The sequence below is a fragment of the Mycteria americana genome, chromosome 2 (assembly GCF_035582795.1).
Source record: "Mycteria americana isolate JAX WOST 10 ecotype Jacksonville Zoo and Gardens chromosome 2, USCA_MyAme_1.0, whole genome shotgun sequence".
Classification (NCBI taxonomy): Eukaryota; Metazoa; Chordata; class Aves; order Ciconiiformes; family Ciconiidae; genus Mycteria; species Mycteria americana.
The window spans coordinates 155,154,936-155,182,905 of NC_134366.1; the positions used below are offsets into that span (position 1 = coordinate 155,154,936).

General features: G+C 37.3%; 1 long non-coding RNA gene across 1 annotated transcript in view; it reads left to right on the forward strand.

The window, feature by feature from the left end:
• Positions 1–1,545: 1,545 nt before the first annotated feature.
• Positions 1,546–27,970, forward strand: part of LOC142406824 (uncharacterized) — a 292,658-nt gene continuing 266,233 nt past the window's right edge. Inside the window, exon 1 of the long non-coding RNA XR_012774714.1 lies at positions 1,546–1,558. This is a non-coding gene — a long non-coding RNA (uncharacterized LOC142406824). The remainder of the gene's footprint in view (positions 1,559–27,970) is intronic.

A 27,970-nucleotide genomic window follows, 5' to 3' on the forward strand; every position in this document is an offset into this window, starting at 1 on the left:
TTGTTTTCTTCCACATTCCCACCCCAGTCACAGGAGGAACTTTCAGCTGCAAAGCTCAGTTTCCTCTGACAATGCAGTATTATTCCTCTGACAGTAATTCATCTCTCCTACAGCAGAGATGCATTAGCCTTTCTCAAATGCAAAAAATATACTAAGGCCAGCTGTCAGCTACACAATAATAAACAGACAGATTATTTCAAAGTATGAAGAACCAGTTTTATCACAATATAACAAACTTATCTGTGAGCCAAAATCAAAATTAGCTTTCATTAGTAACTTTCAAACATCCCTGTATGAAATCCTGGTATGTTCAGAATTTTATCATAAATAAAACTTAATCCCACTAAGTTACATGTGCATAATTGTTCTCAAGAAACAGAAGTTGTAAAAAATATAACAAAATCCTTAAAATGATTAGGTGAAAAACACTTAAAATTATATCTATTTTTAAAATTATTTCTTAAAAGAAAATATTGTAACACTGAAATTAAGATAAGAAGTTTCATACACAAAGACTGAGATTTTTTCAAAGGTAATAGACCATCTTGCAGTTCCCAGTATTCTAAGTCTTCCTATATAGATAGTAAACATCCATTTCCAGCAGAACATTAAATCTCCTTTAAACTGCCATTCTGAAAAAAATAAACAATAAAAAGATTCAAAGCAGAATAAAGCAGAAGATTCTAAAAAGACAAGAAGGTTAACAGAGAATATGTTGTCAGCTTCACACAACTGGACAGATTAGGATGTTTGGGACATAACAGCCTATAAGAATTATGAATGATGATAAATATTTAGAAAATATTAACAGTAAATGAACTCAACAAGCATGAGGTTAGCAACATTTGAAGTGAGATGAAGATGACTTCATTTTATATGGAGTTGGAAACTTTGTTTGGAAGATTATATATTCAATCAAACAGTTTGTTTTACAACTTCTGAATGTCTTCTCTGTTGGAGAAAGTTACATACCTTCTTAAGAAAATTGAAAGATTTGTGGGTTTGCCCTTGCTATACAGCTGTGAAAATTAAGCTTTAAAAAGAGTCAGATAAATTTATCGTATCACGTGACTTTCATTGTTCTAAGTAAAGTTGACAACCAGAATCCTATTCAAAAATACAAATGAAGAAATTACGAAAAAGATGAACCTAGAAAGAGCATACCTATTTGAAATACCAGTTGAAAGCAAAATTCATTTTCATGACTGTAGTGCCAATCAGTAGGTAAGTGGTTAAATTTGTGTACTTAAACTTTTAAACAAGACAGAAATGAAAAAACCCAAACACTTTCTTGCATTTCAGAGAGTGTTATCCACAGGAATGTGGACTGGTTTGAGTTTTTAAAATTTCAATTTCATGCTTTTCAGCATGTTTTTGCATATGAGACAGTATCAGTAGTCCTTTTTATTATATAGTCATATTGTAAATTACTATTAAAGAGGCATTGAAAATTATCTGTTTCCACCCCGTGACTTGGACAAACTCATAGATACCTATACCATTCTCAGTAGGTGTTTGCATGCGCTGATCTTGCAAACCTCTAATAAAAGATTTCACAGTGTTTCATCCTAAGTCTCCTTTGCTAGAATTGAATTCTATTTGTCCAGTTCTTGTGACCAAGGAGAACAAATTGATCACTGTTCTTTTAACAACCTTTTGTCTACTGCAAGACTCTTACTTCACCCTCCCTCAATCTTCTGTTTCCTAGATTAAACAAACTCAACTCTTTCAACCTTTTCTAGCAGTTCAGGATTTCAAAACCTCTTTTCATGCTTGTTTCTCTCCTCTCAATTCATTCGTGTTGATCTATATCTTCCTAGAAGTATGGCATGCAGTTGGGCACAGCTATCCAGGTGAAACCTTACATTTTCTGACAAAAAACCTACTAGTTACTTCCTGGATGAAAGACACAGCCGTCATCCTGGAATGAGACCTGTTCAGTTTTTTTTGCAGCCTCATAAACTTACATTATGTTTAGTTTGTCATCCACTTTAATAGGCCAATTTCTGCCATAAGAAATAACTTGTTATCTATCATGCCTTTTTCTTCACAAACACTTCACACTTTTTTAACTGTATTTTACTTTGTTGATTTCAAACTGTCTCTTCAACTCTTAACAACCATTTTGAATGGCCATAAGGAATTACATTATGTTTAGGTCTTGTCATTAGTTTGACTTTAGTGTTATCTTTCCATAAAAAAGATTAATTGGCCCATGAAAAGCCATTGGTGTCTCCTACAATAAATAATGTCTTTTATTTCTACCCAGGGGAGTTTAAAAAAGCTATGTTCTCTCTCTTCTTCAAAGTAATAATTGACGACATCATTAAGGTAATAAAGTCACCAAATCCCAGCCACCTTACCTACACTGTTAGCTCAAATGACTTCAAAAAAGTTAATGGTCTGAGCAATTTAAATGGAATCTGGCCCCGATGGCATACTGGTCATTTTTATAACCGTAAGGTAGAAATATGTTTTTGTGTGAAGATTGAACTTCATTTGTCAGTTCACTTATGAACAAAATACTGAAGAACTTCGGGAAACTCTGTTCTGTATGTTACCATCATCTGTCCTATTCTAGGAAAAGTTCAACAGACTAAGAAATTAAAAACTTAAACACTGAACTGAGAAACAAGATAAAGTATTTTCATAGATCCGATTCAGGCTCTTTTCTTGTGGTAACAGGATGAACATTGAAACAACTTCTTGCATGTAAACACTAAGTGATGCCTCAGGTTTCTTCAAAAGACTATTTCATGGCTATAGTGGCTTTTTTTCTTTTTTTTTCTTTTTTTTTTTTTTTATTCTGGAGCAAACACCCCCAAAAAACACCCAAAACTCTAGAATTTCTTTTTGAGTTTCTCAACACTGCATTACTGGCATAGCTATCCTAGGGTACCCACTTATTTAGTTGGCTTTTTTAAAGGGAGGGAATTTCACATGACTTGGAGGGAGGAGGACATTGTCAGGTCATTACCACTGAATGTTTCGTTTGTCTGGTCTCTTGATCAAATTCCCTTAATTGCATTACACAATCCCATTGTGCCTCAAATGCTACACATTTGGAATGCAGCATAAAGGGTTTTTTGGATTGATATCCCTTATTTCTTTAAAATAAAGTACTGTAGGAAATCTCATTTTTCATTTGAACTGGTCTGAAAAGAACTCAGAGTAGGAAGGGATGAGGGGATTTGTTGTTACAAAAATGTTATGTGTAGTAATTAAAATACCCCATTTGTTTCACTGAGAGTGACTGGCAGTATAGCATCACTTTGATTATTTACAGACCCACCATTTCAGAACAATTTACTTAAGTAAAAAGATTTGGCAGCCTTGTATCCCCTGGAAACCTACATGAGTAGATTTGGCTCACAGTTTTATTAAACAGTGAGAAATAGTTTAGAGGTATTTTTCTTCTTGTCCTCTCAATGGGATCTGCGGATATGGCTAAGGGACCTGGGGAAATTCCTTATCTGATCATGGTATTAGTAATAGATAAAGTTAAGGTTTGCTTTTAACATACAATAACATGAGACAAAGTCAATATTGTTATTCAGATATGCTTCAGTTCTCCAAACAGAACTAAAGTAATTCACTATGCTTGTTTATATTTTGGCAATCAGGATCAATTATTGTGCTAGGTGATGTATGAAGACATCCCAGTGTGTCTGCAATCTCATTTAGGGCAAGATGAAATTCATATGTAAAATACAAAAGAGGTGGTAAAATTACAAATATTGTACCAAATAATCAAATTAACCTACTGTGTCAGTTTTGTCCACTTTCTTTTGGCTATCAATGGCCTGTCCATCGTTAGGATGCATCTAGCAGATGGACTTATATTCAGAAACATTTGACCCAGCACCAGTGTCAAAGCAAGCTCTTATTTTTATGTTTGCCATCTGTAGCAATAATTATTTACTGATTTCTAATCAGTGATATACAACATAAGCATTTCAACATTATATCAGATGTATTTCCAACAGTGACCATGTCAGATGCTTCACATTAATATTCAAAAACACCATATAAGTAAACAGAAGTGAGTCTAGTAGTAGAAACAGCCATAATCACTGAGGCATGATGTTTATTACGTATTCTGAAACTGTTGTTTCAAACCCATTAAATCCTTCTAATACAAATGTCCTATTTCCTTTCTCTGGTCTTTCCCTTTCCCTTTCCTGTGAGGGTGCTAGGAACATCCTATGTCAAAAAGCTTTGCCATGCGTTATGCAGAAAAGTATTACCTTTCATGCATTTTAGATTTCTTACACTCAAGTTTCTTTAAATGTCTCACATTTTTAAGAGCTAGGAGAACAGAAGCTACAAACATGTAGTTTCTGTTTCATTCTTTAGATTCTTTTATCTAGTGCCATGACAGGCTGTCTTCTATGATAAGCAAAATAGCTTTTGAATTTCTCTTGATCGAAACATTTTTTATAGCCATAGGTTTGGTAATTTCATCATGCAATTCTGGTTCACTCTGAGTTCTGCATTATTCTTTTTTGCTTTTAAGACAGGGTGGCCGATTTCACATAAAGAATTCCAGGCAAACATATCAATGAATTGTGTAATGGTAATAACATTTTTAAATAAAATTTCCCAGTTCTTGCAAACCCTAGTGACTTAGGTTATCCTTCATCTGATTCCTATCTAACTCTCTTCAACTTAGGTCCTTATTAACATATCTGCAGTGATAGCCAGATCCCTAAACTGAGCTGGTGCTGTTAATTTTAGACTCTTCTAAAGGACTTCAGTTTTCCCCTATAGTATTATTTTATATTTATCAGCATTGAAATCCAACTGCAATAGCACTGACTTAATTTACTCCATCTCGTTATGTATCTCTGAAATTTTTCACAGTCCTCTGGATGACTTACCAAAATTCTTCTCATCTACAGTTGTATTTCTATTTACCAAATATTTTCTAGTTTCATTTATCCCAACATCTGCTCACCTTCCCCATAAAACCAATGACAGTAATGCAGAAACTAGTGAACTTCTAAAAGACTTTAATACTTCCTCCTTTGGGAAGAAAATGCTTCTTGAAACAAGATTTGTTTTGGGGAATAGGAAGAAGGAGAAAAGGATGGTAAGAAGCCTGGAAACAAAATTATTTTGTGAGGTTACGTATATTGGAGAAGGTGACTAGAAAAGGAAAGCTGTTACCCATTTCCTAAGGACAGACAGACTTGACACCCACTTTGTGTCTTCAGAGCCTCATTTTAGCATTGGTTTCTTTGGTAAATAACTTTGTCTCCAACTTTAACTTTAACTTGGTATTTTCTGGGTGGTTGTAGAATTTGCCAAACCAAATCCTATTCTGTCTGGTAATTGCCTTCAAGATCTTCAAGATCAGAAAGAAGTCCTTAAACAGGAAGAGAAAGTCATTTACCATGATGGACTTCTGCACAAACTTCTTTTTTTGTTTCAGTGTCCAGAACCAGAAGGAAGGTAGAAAGGTACATTTCGTATCAGCTGGAACCTGCTCATGACAGTCACATTCAGTTTCTAAACACGCATTTAAATGAGTCTTTATGGGAGTCAGGAAAAACTGCAGACTACTGCAGTAAAATTCTCATCAGAGAGAAGGGAATTAATTTTTCCCAGCCAACTGGAGACGAAAAAAGGCATTTCTGGAAACCGATGCTACCTGCTATTCCAGTGTCGGCAAGGAGTCAAATGGAGCCCTGAGGCTTTGCACCGTTTTGATGAATGACAGCTGTATTTCTTCAATGGAAGGTGGAAGCAATTTTTTTGACCAGATGTTCAAAGGATTTCCCTTTTCTGGTCAGTATTACTTCACTCTTCCCTGGGTTCAGTTTGGCCAGTGGGGAATGCCTTTTGGCATTCTGACAGTCCAAAAGTAGGGAAGTCCAGAAGTCCATCAACTAACATTATCTCGTAATTTCCTTCCCTCTACTGATTGCTGGTAAAGGCAGTCAGCAATGTCAGTCATAATGTACTTCTCAGTTCCGTGCAATAATGTAAACTGGCCAGCTGGTGCCCGGTCTTCTTCATGGAGCTTTTGACACATGCCGCTATCAAAAGCAAAGGCTTATATGTAGGAAATGGGGGACACAGAGATTTGAGCCTTTGATACTAGCTGTTAAAATAGTAAGATGAGATGGGTAGAATTGAGATCTACTCTCTGATCTAGTGCTGTATGTGCAGGGCTGGCAGCTTTTCTTTACGGAAGAGGAAACATCTTTTATGTGAAAGACAAAGACAAAAAAGGAGAATTCACAATATCATTTTTACAATGCCAACCTTCAAAGAAGAAATTTATGATAAGAAATGAAATCAGTATAATGAAACCTCCACCTGATACAACTTTTTTATTGGCAGCCTCTCTCTTTTAGGAAAATATGCCAAAATATCTCCAAATATATCAAATAATTCCATTCCAGTCTTTGGAAGAGGTCACCTGTGTTAGGCATCTCTTGGGTGGTTGATTAAAACAGAACAGAGATATTTTTATGTAACGTTAATGATAAATAGATCTGTCACAATTCCAGATTAAGTCAGAATAAATTTAATGAAAAATAACCTACCTGTCCATATGGTCTTTATCAGAGTAATACCCTACACTGCCCAACATTAGCATAAAACTGTTTTCTGACAAACTAAATAGAAGAGATTATCTTGTAAAATATTCTGACAGTAAAAAACCTGAGAGGTTTACAGACCTGTTGAGGCAAAAAGGTGTGAAGACCAAATGGAGAAAGACCTGTCAGGCAATATAAGTCTTATTACAGAAGGAATTTCAATTCAGTCATCTCTACTGACCAAAATATGTCACGAGGGGACTCGAGATCTCTTAGGCTACACTTACATAGTTAAATACCTCCAGTCTACGAAATTTCTTTCCAGATTTGAGGCCAAGTAGCACAGACCACCCACATCCACATCTCCTAGCACTTGGCCCTATGTCTCCTCTCAATCCTGTGCTGTTTCCGAGCAGCATATGATGTTATGTTTTATGTGTTGTTTTTTATTCAAAGCGTCTACAAGCAATGTTGAAGCCTGCTAGAGTGGGTTTTTTTCATAGCATGATATTGTAAGTGTATGTTACATGTCAAGGGGTATGCTGGAAAGGTATATGAGTGCATTTGAGATGGCAAAGCTTGTTGGAATAAACAAGAAAATATGGGTAAAAGTTCAACATCTGTCGCAGACTTGACCATGCTGCCTATTGGGGGTGGTTCTAGGGGCATGCTATCCACAAAACTATGCCTAGGCTTTGTCTCAGAGAAAATTAGTCACCATTAGTGACTAGACGGTACCTGGAAGCATGATAACAATTAAGGAATATAGATGGCTGGCAGTTCATCTATCTGTCTCGCTGTTATGTATTTAGCAACATGAATACAGGTTTTGTGAGGAATACAGGGCTTGGGAGGAATACAGAGGCACTGTCTGAGCATGTAGGAATGAGATTAGGAAAGCCAAAGACCAAATGGAATTGAATCTGACAAGGGACGTCAAAGGCAGCCAAAAGGGCTTCTATGAGTATGTAGGTGACAAAAGGAACACTAGGGAAAATGTGCGCCTGCTGCTGAAGAAAACAGGGGACCTGGTTACGCAGGACGTGGAAAAGGCTGAGGTACTGAATGCCTTCTTCACCTCAGTCTTTACTAGTAAGACCAGTCTTTTGGAATCCCAGGTGCAAGAAACATGGGGGAAAGCCTGGAGCAAGGAATACGTACCCACGGTGGAAGAGGATCAGGACAGGGAATACTTAAGCAAATTGGACATGCATAAATCCACGGGCCCTGATGGGATGCACCCACAAGTAATGAGGGAGCTGGCATATGTCATTGCGAGGCCACTCTCAATAATCTTCAAACAATCATGATTAGAAGTGCCTGAGGACTAGAGGAAAGCAAATGTCACTCCTATCATCAAGAAGGGCAAGAAGGAGGACCCAGAGAACTACAGACTCATGGAGAAGAATGGGCTGGAAGGGCAGAGAGTGAGGTGGACTGAAAACTGGCTGAATGGCCAGGTGCAGAAGATGGTGGTTGGTGGCACAAAGTCTAGTTGGCGGCCAGTAACTAGTGGTGTACCCCAGGGGTCGATACTGGGTCCAGTCCTGCTTAACACCTTCATTAATGATGAGGATGATGTGACAGAGTGCACCTTCAGCAAGTCTGCTGATGACACAGAATTGGGAAGAGTGGCTGATATGCCAGAGGGTCCTGCTGCCATCCAAAGTGACCACAACAGGCTGGAGAAATGGGCTGACAAGAATGTCTTGAAGTTCAACAAGGGCCACAAAGATGATTAAGGGACTGGAGCATCTCTCCTGTGAGGAAAGGCAGAGAGAGCTGTGACTGTTCAGCCTGGAAAGAGAAGGCTCAGGGGAGATCCCATCAATGTCTGTAAATACCTGAAGAGAGGGTGCAAAGAGGACAGGGTCTTTTCAATGTTGCCCAGTGAAAGGGAACAAGGCAATGGGCACAAACTGAAGCACAGGAGGTTCCCTCTGAACATCAGGAAACACTTTTTTACTGTGAGGGTGGCACAGGTTGCCCAGGGAGGTTGTGGAGTCTCCTTGCTTGGAGACGTTCAAAAGCCATGTGGAAATGGTCCTGGGCAACTGCATCTAGGTGCCCCTGCTTGAGCAGAGGTGTTGGACCAGGTGACATCTAGAGGTCCCTTCCAACCTCAACCATTCTGTGATTCTGTGATTCTAGATTGGATCCCCCATTTATAGTCCAGGACTGCCACCTTAATATCAGTCTTGAAAACAAGATAAACTAACAAAGATCATGTAGTGATGGTTGAATTCACTTATAGAAAAAAAATCTCAACTTAATTAGCAAGTTAAAGTTTAATTAGTTTGTTTAGCAGATTGTTGAGTACTAAATAGAAGTAGAGCATAGAGTAGTAGTTCAACATTGGCATGAAAAGGTGTGGATGATAGCTATACGATTTGCATCAGAACAAGCAGTGTCTGCTAGCCATCTCTGGCTGAAAAGAGGCAGATCTTTAAACACAGAAGGTTTAAATCATTATCGAGATTTGTCACAGGATGTCTCAATGTGCTGGCCCAGTGTCCAGTACAAGGGAGTCCCCAGCCTAGTTGAGGACAGCTTCACAGTACTAGTGTTAACACATTATAAATTATATGTATGGTGTTTTTTCTAGTCCTATATATATATGATGTTTTAAAGAGTATCTTTATTTATAGGTACCTAACCGGTCTCATTCACTAATTTTTAATGAAATCATATTACTTTCCTCTTGTCATAGCTGAGTTCTGCTGCATTATATATGACTGCCTGGAGAATTGGTTGACTGTTGGGAAGAAAGTATGTTATACATTTCCCTGAAGTGTCACAACACTTAAGATTTTAGTGCAGATATCTTTTTGTGATTGCATCGCTCTCTCAACCTCTCATTCAAAGTAATTTAGGAGTAAAGGTACTTTTTATATGCAATCATTCTCTTAAATTAAGTTACTCTATCCCCTCCTCCAAATTTTTAGAGACTGACATTTATTTTCTCCTAAAAATGCCTTGTTTCAGGAGACTATCATCCTAGTCACATCTTAGAGAACTGTTTTGCTTTGAAGAATTGGTGCACCAAGAAATTAGGAATATGAGGCTTTTTAGTCAAATTATTACTTGTTTTTGTTGCCACCTTGATAATTGGTAGTCTGTTACTTGTTAACATAGTGATAAAACCGGTAGCGCATTTTGCCTACAATGATTAACCTTTTGGCTATGTATTAATACTGTCTTTATTAAAACACCGAGTTTTCTAAGAGTTGGAAACCACAATAGATATATTTAAGCATAGTTAATACTAAGTCCTAACAGTAAGTGAACTGAAACTGAAATTTTTGGTAATATTTATGTGACAATTTCAATGTCAGTTGACACCAAGAATCCGAAGTGATCTCCAGATTTATAATAGTGTCCTCCTGACCTAAAGAGCTGAACTCCAAAAGTCAGAGCTGTAACTGATCTATGTCTGAAAGGAAACAGTGCAGCAAAATTCCCTTGAACTCACTGGAGCTTGAGAGCAATGTATTGAAGCCTGTTATTAAATTTCAGTTGAAAAGTAGATATTTTGCATTGCATATCAGAAATCTTTGTTCAGTGAGCACCATGGAGCTATTACAGTTTGTGCAAGTTAAAAATTTAGACTAAGCCTCACAGAGGAATGACAGCGTAGCTTTGCTCTGGGGAAAATAAATTGGAAACCAGGTTTAAACAGGAACGCTTTTTTTTAAAATCAGTCTTCTTGTGATGTTGGCTACCCAGTGGTGTTAACTTCAGTCTTAGCGATGGTCCACAGTAATGAGCAGTAAACAAAGCAGCACATTAAATCATAGCATAAGCGTATAGAAGTTATGAGTGATCTTTACACTGAAGTGAATGGAGAAGCAAGTTTGTTGTGTCTTACGGGGAGATTAGGCAGCTACCTCCCTAGGAGAGCTGGTTAGAGAATGCAGTGTTTTCCCATGAAAAAATACTGAATCATTAGAAGAATGACATGTACTGTAGGAATGCATCTATTTCAATATCTTCCCATTGGAAATGAGAGAAACCCTGTTTTCTGACAGTTTATAGGCCTTCTTTGCAATTGCCCCAGCTCCTGAACCAGCTGGCCTGCCTGACTTGCAGGAATCATGAGCCACCTCCTTGGGAAACTGGGTGCCACAGAAATCCCAGGTCCCCAACACAGCTGGGCCTTGACAGTTCATAGCCCTTAATATGCTTCACACTGCTCCAGGAATGAGTTCCTCTGGGTTTCAGCAGTTTCTAAATCACAGCTCCCACGCATTTTATTTTTTACATTTTTAAATATATCTTAAACTTCCTAAATAGAAGCTCTGAACAACATTTTAAGTACTTCATTTTAATTTCTTCTTCCAAGTATCTTCTTTGTTGTAATAAAGCAATTCAACACCTTGAATCAATGTGTAAAACTGCTCCATTATAATATCAAATAAGGGAAGAAATACTTGGAACAAGGAAGTAAGGTGCGCCAATACAATTTGGAGTAGCAGTTGTTTTATTACTGCAGCAAAATGCAACCAAGCTGCCATCCAGATATTGAAAACAGACGTCTATCTACATTGTGCTGAGGGCTCATCCTCTTTTCTAGTTCAAAGTTTCAGACTCCTCTATGAAAACTCTAAACAAAAGGCACTCTGAAGAGAAAAATCAAAAAAGCCCTATGTCAGCAGAAGTTGTTCTTTACAGTAAGAGTCAAAAAAGTTTAAAAAATTATTGTAAATAAGTAAATAAACTTAAAAAGTAAAAGTAAATTAAAAAGTAAATAAAAAAGTAGTAAAAAATCACAACCTGTATACAATAATAACAACAAAAATCAGAATTATTTTAACATATTAAAAATATTTCAAAATTATAAAAATTTGCATTCTTACAGTGATTGTAAATTTAATTTATTTTTTTAAAAACTAAATATTGTATTTAGTTTGAAATTTCATTCATAATGGATTCTTTTTCCCATGGAGACCTTTGTAATTTTAAGTTTTCATTTCAAATTCAAATAGAAGCAAATGTCAAACCCTCTAGCAATGGATTTTCCTGTCTTTGTCCAATTCTGTTTGCAAGCACCAAGAGATTTTTTAGGCTGCACTGTGAGAATGTTGTATTTTCTTTGGCAGTCTGTGAGCCATAACCAAGGAGATATTGTCTTTGTAGATATCAATTTAGATGCCTACTATTTCAGTCTACAGTGTATTTCAAACATATGTCTGCTACAGAGTTGCCAGTTCAATATATATCATTCTTTTGGGATTTATTGCTGTTATTTGCAAAGTACCTTTAGAAGAAGCACATGAGAAACAGATTGAATGAGAGTGAAATGAACCAACTCTGGAAAACTGGATATATTAACTGAAACATAGACAACTAACTGTAAAATATGAGAATGCCTTACAAATTAAAGGCCTTTGCAGGAACATTGTGCGTGTTAATTAAATCTTATGGAAACTTCTCATGTAGTTAATTGTGAAGATTTTTTTTCTGTATGAGCATTAAGCATCTGTCATGAAATTTATGTACAGCTATACAGGTGCAGCTGTACCCAGAAAGTGCAAGCTGCCAAGGTCTGACATCCCACCTGTCCTCAGGAATGTTTCCTACCTTGATTAGAAAAATACAAGCCCCGTTCTTCCACATAGGTGGAAATTTAATTTTGTTTCTTTAAAATTTAGATAGCTGGAGATGCAGTTGTGGGTTTGAAGAGCATAATGGGTGTTTTAATCCAATAGTTTTATGATCTGACTGATTTCTTGGATTACCGAACTTGCTTGTTAAAAAATGGAAATGAAATGGGGAAAAAATCCAGATTAGTGTTGTTTTTATTTTAAGAATAAAAAATACGTACATTTCATTTTAAACTGTAAATTTTTAAAAGCAAAGCCATGTGCTATTGGGAAATTAAATTTATAGAAATTTGAGGTTTGGTAACATTTATATAATTATTCCAATATTTTAATGAAAAATGTATTAACAGTGCAAAAACTTCAACAGAAACAAGTATGAAAGTGACTTTTTTTTCTCATTAAAATAGTCTTTCATTTGAAACACTTAACCAGGTTTTGTTTTCTACACATATTTGGGACAATAACGTATCTAGTGTTCACTTTCAGAACTCATGACCTAAAGTTAAAATACAGTACAGGTGTTCCATTTGAAAAATAATTTTGGCTTAAAGTAGCCTGCTCTATTCTTTTTTTTTAACCATAAAAGTGAAATGCTGGGATGCATAATTTGCCTTAGCGTGTGAGAATTTTCGGGAAACAGATTGTCAGACCCCCATATGAGAAGACTGCATGCTCAGCTCTAGCAGAAACACTGAACTCTACTTGTTCTAAGACTATGGCCACTACAGGGAAGATGATGGCTTTAAAGGTAAGACTGGTGAGCTGCACCACCTCCCAACATATTTTTTCCCTTTCTGCCAATAAAGTTGGAGTGCTGTAAGTTCGTTCTTTCTTTCCTGTACTCATAAAGATGCACATTTATCATTTCTTTGCCCAGTCACAGTCCTGAGAAGAATCATTTAAACCTGGTATCCTGAGCTACTCTTTGAATGAAGCCTTCCATGCCACATCTGCCTCTCTGGTGCCATAAACCCTGCTGCAAATTATGCTGATTCTGAGTGCAGCAGTCTAGAAACAATATCCTGTTTTCCAGAGTCCCTTAGAAAGTCTGGGAAAGAGTGATGACTCCTTTACAGAGTAGTGACACTCTTTTTCCCCTGGAGCACTTATTTCCACCTCAGAAGGCATTTTTCATGCTGTAAAGTATGCCTTGCCATAATTTCCTGGACGCCAGCCACATCTAACAGGTTAAAACCTTTAAAGATTGTCCAGTCTGCAGGATTTTTTAAAGAGCAGGAATAGCTCAAGTATGATGTGGGTCCAAATGCAGAGTTTAAAACACTAGAGATATCTAAAAATAGTGCTTAACAGCAGTGGAGAAATGTTCCTGTGCCTTCTTAATCTCTAAATTCACCATGGGATAGAAGCTGCCTATATAGATACCAGACACTGGTGATTTGTGTGCATGCAACAATTGAATAGATATTACAACAGATCTTCGTGGGAAGAAAATACAGATTGTGGAACAGTTTGAACAAGCCAGTAAAAGTATAGCTATCGGACTGCAGCAAATCCTGATCCGCAGGGAGAAAGATCAGTGCAGACCTGCTCACAAATCAGGGAGTGCAGAACTGTGAAAATAACCTCGCTGCTTCTTTTTGTATGTTTGTAGAAGCTTTCATACCAGCTCTAGGTTATTATTTACAGCAACACAGGAACTCCACTGCCATAATAAGAACAGGCCTCGTGGAGATGGCATCCTGTACTATGTCATCTTCTATGCCTACTCCTCAGTTTTTTTCTACTCAGTACTAGGCAAAAAGCATCACTTGGTTTTGGACGTTGCTATCAGTGCTCCCCTTTTTCCTCCTGAACTTACCGCCCCACAGGTCTTGCCCATTCCTTTGAGTTTCTCTCCAGTAGCAGGGTTCAACGCTGTTATATTGTAGCATTCTTGCGAGGTTTTTAGTCTCGCATACTTTCCAAACCACAAAAATATAGTCATACAAATCTCTCTGTCTCCAGTGCAGGATAAAGAAGTTCCACTGCTCCAGTCAGAGAGGAAGAAGGCAAAGCAAGCTCCTAACTTCGGTACAGCAGTTGTGTAGGCCCCCCTGTCAAAATACTCAGACACTTTAGTATTAAATTTATCTAAACATCAATCTAATTAGAAAAGCATACACTCCTTAGACCTCTCAAGACATAATTTTCATTAGCTGTTGCTTATAACTTGATTCGACGGAAAGCAATGAGCCAGATTTTCACTAAACCATCTGTTAGATAGTAACGATGAGATATCATGACATATGGCCATTTGGTGAATCTATTTCCAATATTTAGAGCTATGTAATGAGAAAGAATCCCTTGACATAAAAAAATCTTCTTTCAAGGAGGTCCTGGGAAAGACTCCAGACACAGACAGATTCACAGATGGAGTGTCACAGTGTATCATATATTTATTTCAGTAAGACAGTTAAACTTAAGAAATAAAACACAACAACCATTTGAAGTAACATTTGCTAAATTCCAGCGATCCCCTTGCTCTCTGTCTGAAAACAGGTTAATCATGTCCATGCATTTCATCCAACCGCTACTTATCTCTATTACAGGAGAGAAGCAGTAGACAGAAACAATAAACACTGCTAATTACAGGTTTAGCTTGTGCTATATATCTTCCTCACTTCATGCCAGGTTCCAAGTCCCATTCATTCATACCTCTAAGAGTATATGTACAAACACAAGCTGAAAATAAATAACATGTATCTCACACAAAGAAGAAACCCATATTTTTATTCTTGTTCAAATATCACTAACACAGTAGCACTAAAATACATAGATCATTATGCTCTAATAGATAAGAAGCACCTCAGCATTTAGCACTTAAATCTTCATCTCCAGCTTTAAACATTTCAAAAGAAAAAAATTCTTTATGCATCTCATATGTTTGTCAGATAAATCTAAATATCTGTAAGGAGTACCATTAAATCCTTCAGAAGCTGTGCAGTAATGCATAATTCATCTCTGTTTGTAAAACAAAATAAAATTAATCAGCCTCCTATATCAGAGGACACTCCCCCGTATATTTTCATATGGTCATTAATAGCAACTAAAACCTATTTCTTATCCTACTGAGTATTGCTGAGGCAGCTGCAGAGAGACAGTGAAAGGCTGTTTGTAGAAACAGCAGATTATTTTTCTTTCTCTGGCTAAGTTAACATTTTAATTCTTTGAGCCCTCAAAGTTATTTTTGGCGGAACCGATAGAACCAGCCATTGTGATAAAGTCTGATCCCACAGCCCTCTATTGTTGTAAAGGATAGCCCCAGTTTTCATTTTCTGTAAAAAGAAGACTTAAAAAAAAAATTCCCCTAAGAAACCTCATCCCTACTCATCTATCCTCATTGCTATCCAGATGTTGAATTTTCTACACACCTCAAAGCCATTCTTTGCATGAATAACTCGGAAATTTTAATCACCGTAAAATAATGAAAATGGGGCATTGATTTCTCATCATCCACTGATTAATCACATGCATATGTCTCTCCAGCTCACAGCTGCACTTCTGGGGTCTAGGGAGAAACATACCTGTAAGCTCCTTGAAAACAAGGAAAAAGCCATTGGAGAGGACATACCATAATCACAGTAAAGCAAAATAGAGCATGCACAGTTTGCTACCAGAACATCAGTCATCAGAAGTAAATTGCTATATTTTGGGTGACAGCCAGAGTCTGTAATTTTTTGGAGTAATAATTGTGAGGTTCACGGCAACATTCCTTGTATCTGGCAAAACCTGCTCAGGCCAGCCCTCCTGAGATGCTCGCAGAGAGACACACAGCCACGTCCACCTCCGACAGCTTGGAGCACTAATCAGATTACAAAGTGCATCTCTGGGAGTACTTATGTGACTCCATGTATGGAGACTCATGTGTGGTGATGAAGTGGAAATGTTTAAATCAAGGCTTCTAAAATAGGCAGATCAGTGTGTTGTTTCAAGACAAGCATAGTTAGTAGTGATGGATATCTTTAATGCTGCCAAGATCCAGCTGGGACAGGTTCTCAGAAAGTACAGAGGGAAGATAGATTATGTTTTCTTCTACTGAAATTGAGTCTACACCTACATTGCTACAAATCTCAGATGTCTGGCATTTCAAAATGTAACAAGACTGTTGATTTTAAGGTGGAATGTGTTTTGAAAGGGTTAAGAGAACCGAAGAGCACAATACAGTCCCTCTTATTAACTTTCCCTCCAGTGCTGAGGACCAGAGACATGAATAAAATATTACTGAATTGACAAAAAATCTTGAAGGTGTTACTTAGTTTTACTAAATCTCTGTGAAGAACATTTTGTATCAGGAGGTGTTTATTGGAATAGTAATAACAAGTAGCTTAGAATATCAACAGAAATAAAGTGATAAGAACAGTATCCTTCCTTCCAATGGAGTAATACAAACATATTGCTGTACTTAATGCAGGCTGCATTTGTTATGAAAGATTAAAGAAGTTTGCTCAGGGCAAGCGGAGCCTGTAGTTTACAGGAGTGCTACTGACATAAGGAACCACTAGATCACACATTTAAAAACAGCAGCATAATCTCTGAGGTAAGTTTTGCCCTCTCCTGTTACTAATATAAAGATGTTTCAATGTTTAAACTTAATAAATGATTGAATCTGTCTGTTTCTTTTTTTTCATTCTTTTCCCTTTAAGAATAAGGCAATTTTGTGCTGCATGCACACCATCACTGATGTGTGACAAAAGCGTTTAACCAGGATGTCCTAATGCAATAACTACAAGACTAAAAGCAGGCATAGCAAATGGCAATATAGCAGAAGCACACAGTAAGAAAAGAGGTATTTCTGTATGTCTGTAATATTACAAGAACTCAAACTCTCTTGGAATAGAGAGAGAGATATCAAGTATTTATCGCATGTGAAATGTAGATAAAACATTAACTTGATTGCTTTCTTGAGCACTCAACCTGATACCTTTGTTTAAGTGTTGTCTGTAACCTCAGCTTTAACAGTATAATTATTTAACTAAAAGACTAGTAGGAGTAGATATTATAAAATTTTGCTTTAAACAGTAGAATAGCTGTATAAACCAGTGAATTACCTAATTTTAAAGGAGAGTGATCCAGAAAGGATTACACTTGCATCAAAGAGGATCCCAAAGGCTTGAAATCTTAGCACCACGGAAAGTGCAGAGACTTAAGTGATGGAAACAAAGATGTTTTACCGTTAAACACTCTTCTTGTGATGAATCACACACAAATCTTACTCTGCCTAGGAAAAATATTTGTACTTCAATGACTAATTGAAGTAAATAAAACAATTTCATAGTAGTGCCAATATATCCCAATGCAAACGAAGTATGTATTTATTGGATGTATCTTCTGTGTTACACTTCTGCAAAGTGATTAAACTGAAATACTGTTAATACTGTAGTGGTGGCACAACAGCAGTCACGAAAGCCATCTATTGCATTAGTCTTCCCCACCACTGTATGAAAAGCTTAGGTTTTGAAACACAGAAATCAACCATTTGCATCAAACTGGCTCCATCTCATCCATAATCTGCTTTTGACCAAAACCAGCATCAGATATTTTCAGTGAAATAGATATGAACCACAGCAACAAGTATATTCTGCCTATCATATGGTATCTGATAGCTCAGCTAAAAATATGTAGTGCTATGCTGTAAGACTTTTCATTGATTGAAATAAATGGGTAGAATTACATAAATACCATAATAAGCTTATAACTCTACACTTGTATTGCTCATTTTCCTTCTTAAGAGTTGCAAAACACTTTATAAACCCTATAAGAGAGAAAACCTCAGTGTAACTTGGTAACTAAAGGTGCAGGAAAAGCGTAGGGAGGTTTAGAGACTGGCCGAACATCCCATATCAACACTGTGACAGTGCCAAGAACAGAACACCAAGCTCCTAGTTTTAAATCTTCAGTTTTAACATTTAACTACTTCCTGAGAAGTCTTCCTTACACATACCTCTAATTGTATCACATCTCTGTTGGGTATAAATTCAATACAAATCATTCCGGTTTAAGCAGTTTGCGGTCTTGCTAATGTGATTATATTCCTGTCATTGAATGATACCTTAATGAAAAGTGAAACTACCACAACATACTGAATCAATATCGTGTTGAATTCCTGTAAGATAGATGTTAGAGGATAAATTTTCAACTCTTATTCATATGAGAGCACATGTTTAGCTGGGCCATACTGGTGGGTTGTCCTTGCTTGGATGAAATGGCAGTCTGTTCCACACACACACACTGTTTCTTCCAGTGCAAATAAGTTGATCAAGTATGCTTTACCCCACAGAAGCACAAAAAACCTGGACGGAGAACCATGTCACTACTGGGATTCCCTTTGCAGAATCAGACATGGATGAGCTACCACCCTGACAATGCACAATGTTTTATAAAGCCATAGCAACAGATCATTACACTTATTGGTTTCTGTTGAAGACTTTAAGGTTGTCAGCAGTGATATTCCCGAAGACATGTTTCCGTAAAGACTCAAGTGCTTTACTGAACTTGGATCCAAAATACAAAAAAGGGTATAATTTGTACTAATGTTGGAAAAGCATCAATTTTCATTTAAGTTTTAGAAATTAAAGGCATAAATAGTCAGAAAAATATTTTTTTTAATCAAAACATGATTTTCTTGTAAATTTCCCAAAAGACTACAGTCAACTAGGGAGACAGCCAGATTCTTTATTGAATCTTGCATCCTCTCAAAGGCAATCCCTCTTAAATGGTCAAAAATGATCTATTTACATATGTATCAGCAGGTGGTTTTCTTAAGGGTTTTTTTGCATGCCTAAGAATCCAGAATAACAAAGCCTTGCAATATAGAGTGTAAAACATCAAATGACTATTACACATCAGTCCAGAATATTGAATATCATGTATTGTCTCAGAAGTGCCTATTTTTCTGCTGTTAAATAGAACAGGGAAAGAATTTAATTCTTTTTTTCCCCACTATTGTTTTCATAGTCTCTTTAGGTTTTGGCATGAGTCACCAGTCTGCCCAACTATCATGAGCTGCAGAAAGCAATTTTCTATTTGTTTAGTCCAAACAGTTGTTAGCAAACTAGTTTATTTCTGCAGCTATTCAGTTCTCTCTCAGCCAAAAAGCGAAGTCCTCATTTTTCTGCCATTTTAGTTACCATAAATTAATCAATTAGTTTGTTTTCTCCAGAAACATGCCTTAAATTGTCTTAGAGCTATTTGACCACACTTTAATTAGTTTTTAACTTGTAATGTGAGAATTTATGCTCTAGTTACACAGAATTATTGTTGGGTTGGGTTTTTTTGCAAATTAATCATGAAATTTTTCCTTGTGCATCATGTTTCTTTAGTGTGCATCTGCATTAATGACTAAATTTAATGCTTTGAAGTAAGTGACAGGTATTTTACATGTTAATACTCTCTCCTAATGTTTCCAGAGTAGTTTATATTTTGCTGCCAGTAAGGACTGAAAGAGAAGCAATGTTTTCAATTCAGTCTGAGGTAGGCTTCTAACAATAATTACTGGCTTTTGTGTTATTTAAATAATTATTTTTTAAAATCAACAATAAAAAAAAAATCCAACACCAAAACTAGAACAAAACCTTAACCCATTATTATGAGTCTACATTTTTCATATATATGTAAGCCAGGGGTTTGCTCCTGCATTAATTATTCCAAGGGTAAATTATCCCCAGTTACAACATTCAGGGGAAGTGCACGTCACAGTCAGTTACTGCATCCTAACAGCTCTCAGTGACCAGGCTTGCATAATGTGGAGTTTGAGGGACTGTAATGTTTCTGGCCTTGGAAAACAAGGTGTCAGGGAAGCTTTCTGCAGCTATTTCAACCCACCATTTGTTGTTTCACCTGAAACAGGTACAGATTAGAAATGTTTGCTGAAATTAGCTGATTTGTCACCTGAATTCCCTTCCTCCCTCTTCCCATGAAAGCTATTCACAAACTCAGAGAAAGAGCTCACGTTTAAGCACACTAAGAAGCCTTGCAAAATACACTTAGAAACAAAACTATGTTTGGACTTGAAAGGACTCCAACTGAGAGCTCAGCAGCAGTGCACAATTCATCCTAACACTGACTTTATTGAACCTGTCTTATATCTCTGTAAAGAAAAAAATGTACATTTCAGATGCAGCAACCTGTATAGCACAAAATTCATTTTAGAATAGAAGTTAAAAAACCAAGTAAATACAGGAGAAGTTGGAGCTGAATTAATTCTGTCTCTGGGAAAGAATTTCTACCCAGAAGCATTATATATAATTATTTGATAGGTAATGACAAACGACCTAATGATTAGAAAAGTTGTCAACACCATAGATTTGCCAGCAGTAGAAAGCATCTGGAGCCCTGCGTGGAAATAAGTGCCACAAACCCAGATTTTAAAATGAAATGTGCCAACCATGCTTACCTCATTGCATAAATTCTTGTTGCACTTCTGAAATAATCTCGCATTTATGTTTTAAAAGATAGGGAAGTGATACAACTCAAGAGGTACCATCCTAAAAAAATGACCGTACAACAGAGTGTGAGAACTTTAACAAGGAATGATAAGTCACTTATAGAAAGTTCTCTAAATAATATCGCTCACAAGTGTATTGAAAAAAGTGGTAATAATACATGAAAGACAGGAATGTACTTTGTAATTTCAGAACAACTTTATATGTCAGACTGCCAGATAAATATTTACAACACACTCCAACTTAGCTGAACTTATATGACTTCAATCAGGGGAAACTGCTTCCAGACACGAAGGTCGTGAAATATGTTATCAACTTTCCAGAGCCTGCCTTCAAAATCACGTTGAAAGTGGAGAGCCACACGGCTGTCTAGTGTTATGCAGACTTAGAAACACTGATAGGAAGTTTATGAAATCCTCCCCAGGGAAAAAAAAAAAAAAAGACTGTGCTGCTAACATATTATTTAATAAAAACTAGGCAAGGTTGTTCTTTATGTATGATTCTTATAACCATGCCTGGGAACACTGACCTGTGACATAGGAGGCCATGTAGATTGCTGAAACTTTGAATGTGGATGGTAAGAATCACCCCGACAAGTGAGAAGAAATGCGTAGAAAGCCTGTGCAGCAGGCCTCGAGCCAAATCTGCAGTGTCAAGTTGTCTTCTTTTAAAAGAAATGTTACTAGTTCTACACAAGTAGAAAGGGAAAGCACACCAGTTAGAAAAGACTGAATGAAGCCAGAGACCAGCCAAAGTTGTCACTTACAGTCACAGTCACAACTGGCAACAAATAATTATTTGAGATTAAAATCTTTCAGACAGACATTAAAGAAGAAAATGTGAAGAATGAACAGTATTTCTAAGACAAGTCACATTCCATTTGGCATCATTATTATTCTCTTATTAATAGATAAAGTTAACTCATTATATGAAATTATCATGCAAAGGACACTTCACTCTGCTAAACTGAGGACAGAAGAAGCAAACTATTCCAGGTATGACAGAACCTTGCAATTTAGGCATTAGGTCATGTACAATAAATTCTTCAAATTGAAGTTAAAAGGAGTGTTTTGGTGTCAATTACTATTTTGAAGCATCACTAGCAATGTTGAGAATTCAAAAAATTCCCAGTCAGGAATCCTTCCTCTAATGAAAATGTTTGGCTTCTTTTTATTTGATTTCTGTTTTCTGAACCTTACGCAGATCAAAAATACTATTCTCCAGTTTTTCCACATGATGAGAAAAGCTAGAAATTACTTTTGCTTCATTTGTTTGTACTTTTTTTTTCTTAAAGAAAAGCTAAAATAGAACATGCAATACTAATTTTCTAACCTTTCTTCATCATGAGTTTATGCTCATCTGGAAAAAGCAGAAAGGAAATGGTTAGACTCAACTATTTTTCTTGCAACACTGGTGAATTTATTACTTCTTGCATACCCAGTATTAGCTATTGTTACTCCTGCTGGACACTACGGGATACTGTTGGATACTTCTATTACTACTGGATAGCAATGTTGCTACTGAAAGAAAGACTATAAAACATAGTAAAAAAGTAGCAATACCCCCTATTTCCTTGGCTGATTCTCACAGGAAATAAGAAATACTATTAACACCACTGTATGTATAAATGCATACACAAATCAACGAGTTTAGGTATATTACTGCCCCAAAAATCTGAAATGTGCTCATCATGTCCTACAACAATAATGTGGACTATTACTACCAACGCAGGAATATGTCAGTTCTCAGCACAGATGGGAATGCATGCAGTATACATGATGGAAAAAAGCAAGAAAAGACAGAGCCATAGAGTATTGCCTCATTGTGGTGTACTTTCTGTCTCTAAATGCTTTTAAATAAAGCAGAAGGATAGTGTATGTTGTTCACAGCAGCCTTATGAAACCTGTGCCAATATTCAGCCCATTGATCCAAGAAACACAAGTTAAGATGACTGCAATTTAGACCCCCAGCTGAGACTCATGCTGAGTTCTGGAATATTGGTCATGATGCATAGCAAGAGAAGAAGCAGGTAGATGGCAGGGAGAAGGGCTAAATGGATCCTTTTTTGGAGGTGATGCAGGAAGGATTTTCCAAGTGTATTAGGGACTCATGAATTGCATCCTTGGCCTAATGAAAGGATGGGAAAGTTTTGCTAATTAGCCCAACCATTTAAGATCTTTTCTTGACATTCCTGCTTGGCTCTCAAGTAAATTAAATTGATTGATTTAACTTACAACATTCCAAAGAAAAGGAGTGGGGGAGGTACTTGTAATTCATGCGGAAAGAGTAGAGGTATTTTCCTTTTTCTAAAAGCAGTCCTGGGAACACAAAACAAATTCATGTGTAGCCTAAATCTCCCCAACAACAGTTCAGTGATTTTCCCTACTATTGAAGTAGAAGCCCATCACCAAAGCTAAATGCATTTGCCGTGTCATTAACCAGTCTCAGAATCAGTTCACTTTGAGTTTGTTATAGTCACATCTACACTGTTTTTATGCACAACAGCCACACAGATTTGACCATTTTTTAACACTTGAATTTCTTTGTCTTGTAACCTGTTTTATTTTAACACGAACTGTCAGAAGAACAAGATACTGTGAAACCCCATTGCTGTCTCTTACTGGTGAGATAATCGATGTTACAGGCCTGTTGCTCTTATCTTTGGGGAGTGTTTAACAGCATGATGGGAGTTCCATTTTGATTTGTGACTGTTTCATCTGGGTGGCCCAAATAGCCCATGGAAGGTGTGAACAAACAGACAGCTGCTGCTTTTATAAAGCAAAGAGTTTGTTCTGAATCTTAGGTTTTATTTGTGAGGCAAGTAGAATCTTGGGATTACAGGTAAGATCTTGGGACCAAGCTGGTGCCTGCACATCTGATACTATTTGTTTAAAGGGGGATTCACTCATCCAAAACCAAGTCTGTCTGGGACTAGTTCATTCAAGGAATAATACCAAAAAGGATGCACTAGAAGATGCACTTCCTCTTGTAGCCTAAACAGTGGAACATTTGCAGGATCATGGGGATATTCTGACAGCACCTCACAATTTAAAAAAAATGACATTTTCAAATGTTTGACCTCTCTCAGACCTCTTTTTAAAAAGGTTTGCCTTTCAAGCACAGCTTCGGTAACTGTTGCTTATAAAGACATGATGCGAAAAATGCAGCTAAAAGAATACCAGTTTACACAAGAGGCCTTAGGTTCCTGAAATGTTTCAGGTACAACATTATATTTAAATCAGTTCAGACATATTGAAGAAGGGGACAAGAAAACTACTGTTAGAAAGCTCCTCTGGACCTAGAAAGGTAGCATCTCTACTGATTGTTTCAAAAAATATGTGCAGCTCTGACACCATGTATTGTTTTCTAATAAAAAGAGAAATACATTAACAGATTGTGCCTAGCTTTGGTCATTAGGACCATCGTTCGATTAAGCGTATTTCAGCTGAAGGTTTTAAGCTCCAAGATAGTTAGGAAAGTTGGTGACCTACAGGAATATGTAGAGTATGCATGGTGCTGAAAGGCAAGAGAGTGAAGTTTGACTCTATTAAGATGGATGTGGAGTGACTGATAACATGTGTGAGAATGTAGATAGGAGTCTTGAACACGGAAGCAGAGGAGACAGGGAGTGTATTTTTACTCATTTCTAAAACTTCTTTTCTAGAGCCAGAAGGGACAAAGTGCAGTTTATTTGTACTCTCCTCCAGTTTGCTGTGGTAAATACAATTTTATTTTTAAATCTATGGAGCCAAAACCAAACCTAGAGCACTGGAAAGACTATGACTTGAAGAAATCATAGAATCATAGAATCATTTAGGTTGGAAAAGACCTTTAAGATCATCACGTCCAACCGTTAACCTAGCACTGCCGAGTCCACCACTAAACCATGTCCCTAAGCAACACATCTACATGTCTTTTAAATACCTCCAGGGATGGTGATTCAACCACTTCCCTGGGCAGCCTGTTCCAGCTTTGACAACCCTTTCGGTGAAGACATTTTTCCTAATATCCAATCTAATCCTCCCCTGGTGCAACTTTAGGCCATTTCCTCTTGTCCTATCACTTGTTACCTGGGAGAAGAGACCGACCCCCACCTCTCTACAACCTCCTTTCAGGTAGTTGTAGAGAGCAAGAAGGTCTCCCCTGAGCCTCCTTTTCTCCAGGCTAAACAACCCCAGTTCTCTCAGCCGCTCCTCATCAGACTTGTTCTCCGGACCCTTCACCAGCTTCGTTGCCCTTCTCTGCACACGCTCCAGCACCTCAATGTCTCTCTTGTAGTGAGGGGCCCAAAACTGAACACAGTATTCGAGGTGCGGCCTCATCAGTGCTGAGTACAGGGTGACAATCACTTCCCTAGTCCTGCTGGCCACACGATTTCTCATACAAGCCAGGATGCTGTTGGCCTTCTTGGCCACCTGGGCACACTGCTGGCTCATATTCAGGCGGCTGTCAACCAAGACCCCCAGGTCCTTTTCTGCCAGGCAGCTTTCCAGCCACTTTTCCCCAAGCCTGTAACGTTGCATGGGGTTGTTGTAACTCAAATGCAGGGCCTGGCACTTGGCCTTGTTGAATCTCATACCATGGCCTCAGTCCATCGATCCAGCTTGTCCAGATCCCTCTGTAGAGCCTTCCTCCCATCAAGCAGATCAACACTCCTGCCCAGCTTGATGTCGTCTGCAAACTCACTGAGGGTGCACTCGATCCCGTCATCCAGATCGTTGATAAAGATATTAAACAGAACTGGCCCCAATACTGAGCCCTGGGGAACACCAGTTGTGACCGGCCACCAACTGGATTTAACTCCAGAATGCTACCAGAATTCATCACAAGGCCTTCTTATTTGATAAATGAATCATGTTCCTATTGCACACAACCACAAAAAAGGTGTCAACATCCACTAAGGACATTACTTCAAAAGATAAAAGCTCATGAATGTTCTTCTGCCTTTTTACAGAACTATTCTTTCATTTTCTCTGCAGCCAGATCTACCTTGAGAACTGAGGAAGTAAGTTGAGAGGACTTTGAAATAAGCACACATGTAAAAAGAGTCTATCTGCCTTCTAAACCTGAAAGTGTTGCTTAGAAATAATTCTGCAACTACTCCTCAAGTGTGAGTTAAGCCATTTAAAAACGTTGGGTCTTAGTATTCTGCCCATAGATAAGACATGCTATACATGTTTATCCTAAAACCAATGTTTTTAATTTATTGCAATCAGTAGACTCTCAATCACTAAACAATGTCAATTTATTTAACTTTTTTTTTATCTTAAAGTAAACATTAAAAGTCATATATGCAAAATATAATCTACACAATCTAAGTCAGTCAAACATTCTCAAACTTCTAGTTATAACAACCCATTTTCTGGACCTAATCCTTCAATGTACTTTTAAAAGCTTTCATGTGAGTTGCTACCCCTTTTCTTCATTATCTTTACTTTGCCGGTAAGATGTCTTCCCCTATGAGCATTTGCAAAATTCTCCATTATGTCTTGAAACAGCAGTCTTGTAGCTAGGATGGCCTAAAGCAATGGTGACTCTAACATATTTCAGCACACAGGTATATTCCCCATTCCAGCTACTTTTCTTGTCCCTCTGCACTGTGACAGCAGGCACACAAGCAGGCTGCACTTATTGCAAGAGGTAAATAAATGCAGAAAGATCTTTCTGTGTCTTACTGAGAGTTACAGAGTGGATGTTGCTGTTCAAAAGGCAAGAGAAGGTACTGATCTAAGGACAGTCATTCCTCCTTAAGCATCATGATCTTCCACTCACTGTTATCTCTAAACAAACTTACTATTTTTTATTACTCTTGACATTTTCCTCCAAGTCATAAACTGTCAGTAAAATAAATAGATTAATAAATAGTTTTCAGCAACTTTTTGCATTTCACACCATGAGAAAGAATCTCTGGAAAACGTTCTGCAACCATTTGCCCTTGCTTTCTTCAGATTGTTCCTCAAGAAGGTTTTGAGGTGTCACCCAGTATTTTCCATTTTATATGTACTGCCCTCACTGAAAATATACGTTAATCTGCTTTCCACCTATTAGAAACTTTTCTCTGAAAGTTGCTAAATATTATGTCTATCAAAAGTTGAGTAAATGCAAAGAGAGAAGAATCAATAGTTTTGTGAGTGTTTGCTATTTTGCATGTCCAACTGCAGACATACTATGTAAGTAAAAAGAACAGTGATCAGTTCATCTGAAAAATCAAACCTTTTGGATTTGACATTGAATAACCTGAGTTTTGGGTGACTTTGAGCATAAGCTCAACATTTCCAGGTATTTTCCATATTATTTTTGAGGAGTTTAAATGTAAATCTAGCAGTAAGGAGCTCCAGATTCTACCACCTGATTTATTGGCAGACTTGAGGATATCACTTCAGTTCTTTAAACTTCATTTTTTTTCATTGAATGTTTAAAGTGCTTATCTATCATTGTCCCTGTTTCGAGGTGAATGGTTTTGGTATTGCAGGAAAGGGTGGCTTGTTATGCTCACACTTGGCACATCACAGCTACTGCTCTTCATCTCTCTCTGCCTACTGCAGAGCCTTCACTAACCCTTCCCTTTCCAGCTTCCTTCAGCAGACTGAAGCAAGCGCTGTACATTTCACGATAGAGGCCAGCAGACAAGCATTATCCCATGATTGTTTCTAGCTCACTGTGGTTACATTCATCATCTTTGGGATATGTTTATTTTTGGTACTGTTTACTTATTCCCCTTAATATCATCATTTAACAATGAAGCTATGACATGTTTATACATGCAAATTATTGCCTTGTTACACGTGAACAGACTTCTAATTTGTTGCCTTCATCCTAACACATGCAATTAGATTTATGAAAGCTCTTCTTGTTTGGTCCTCATGAATTCTCCCCCTGCTGAACATTCTTTTTATGCTTTTTCATGTTTGGCTTAAGTCACATCATGTTGTGCTAAAAAACTTTTGGCTCCATTTCATAACATTGAAGCAGAAAGGCTCATAATGAATTGACTTATAATCTTTAAAAAGACCTTATAGAATGTATGAGCCATGGCCCTCATTTCAGTATGCACATATGTGAGAATATATGTATGCATGTGCATGTGTATGTACATGTATGTATGTGATGTTGCTACGATGTGGCAAGTGTACAGGATCTGAAGGTTTCCAGCTGTGGTGCTGTTCATTAGCCAAAATACACTGATAGCATATATATCAATAGCACAATCAGTAGAAACACACTTTACAGTAACTGCCTCTTACCTCTGCTAATATATAGATATGTCTTAGTAAAGCTTATGTGCAGGACTACCTTTCTGAAAGAGAGAGGGAGAGAGAAGGAGAGGGGGAGAGAGAAAGAAGAAAGTAAAAGGAAAACTTCACAGTATTTCATCTAA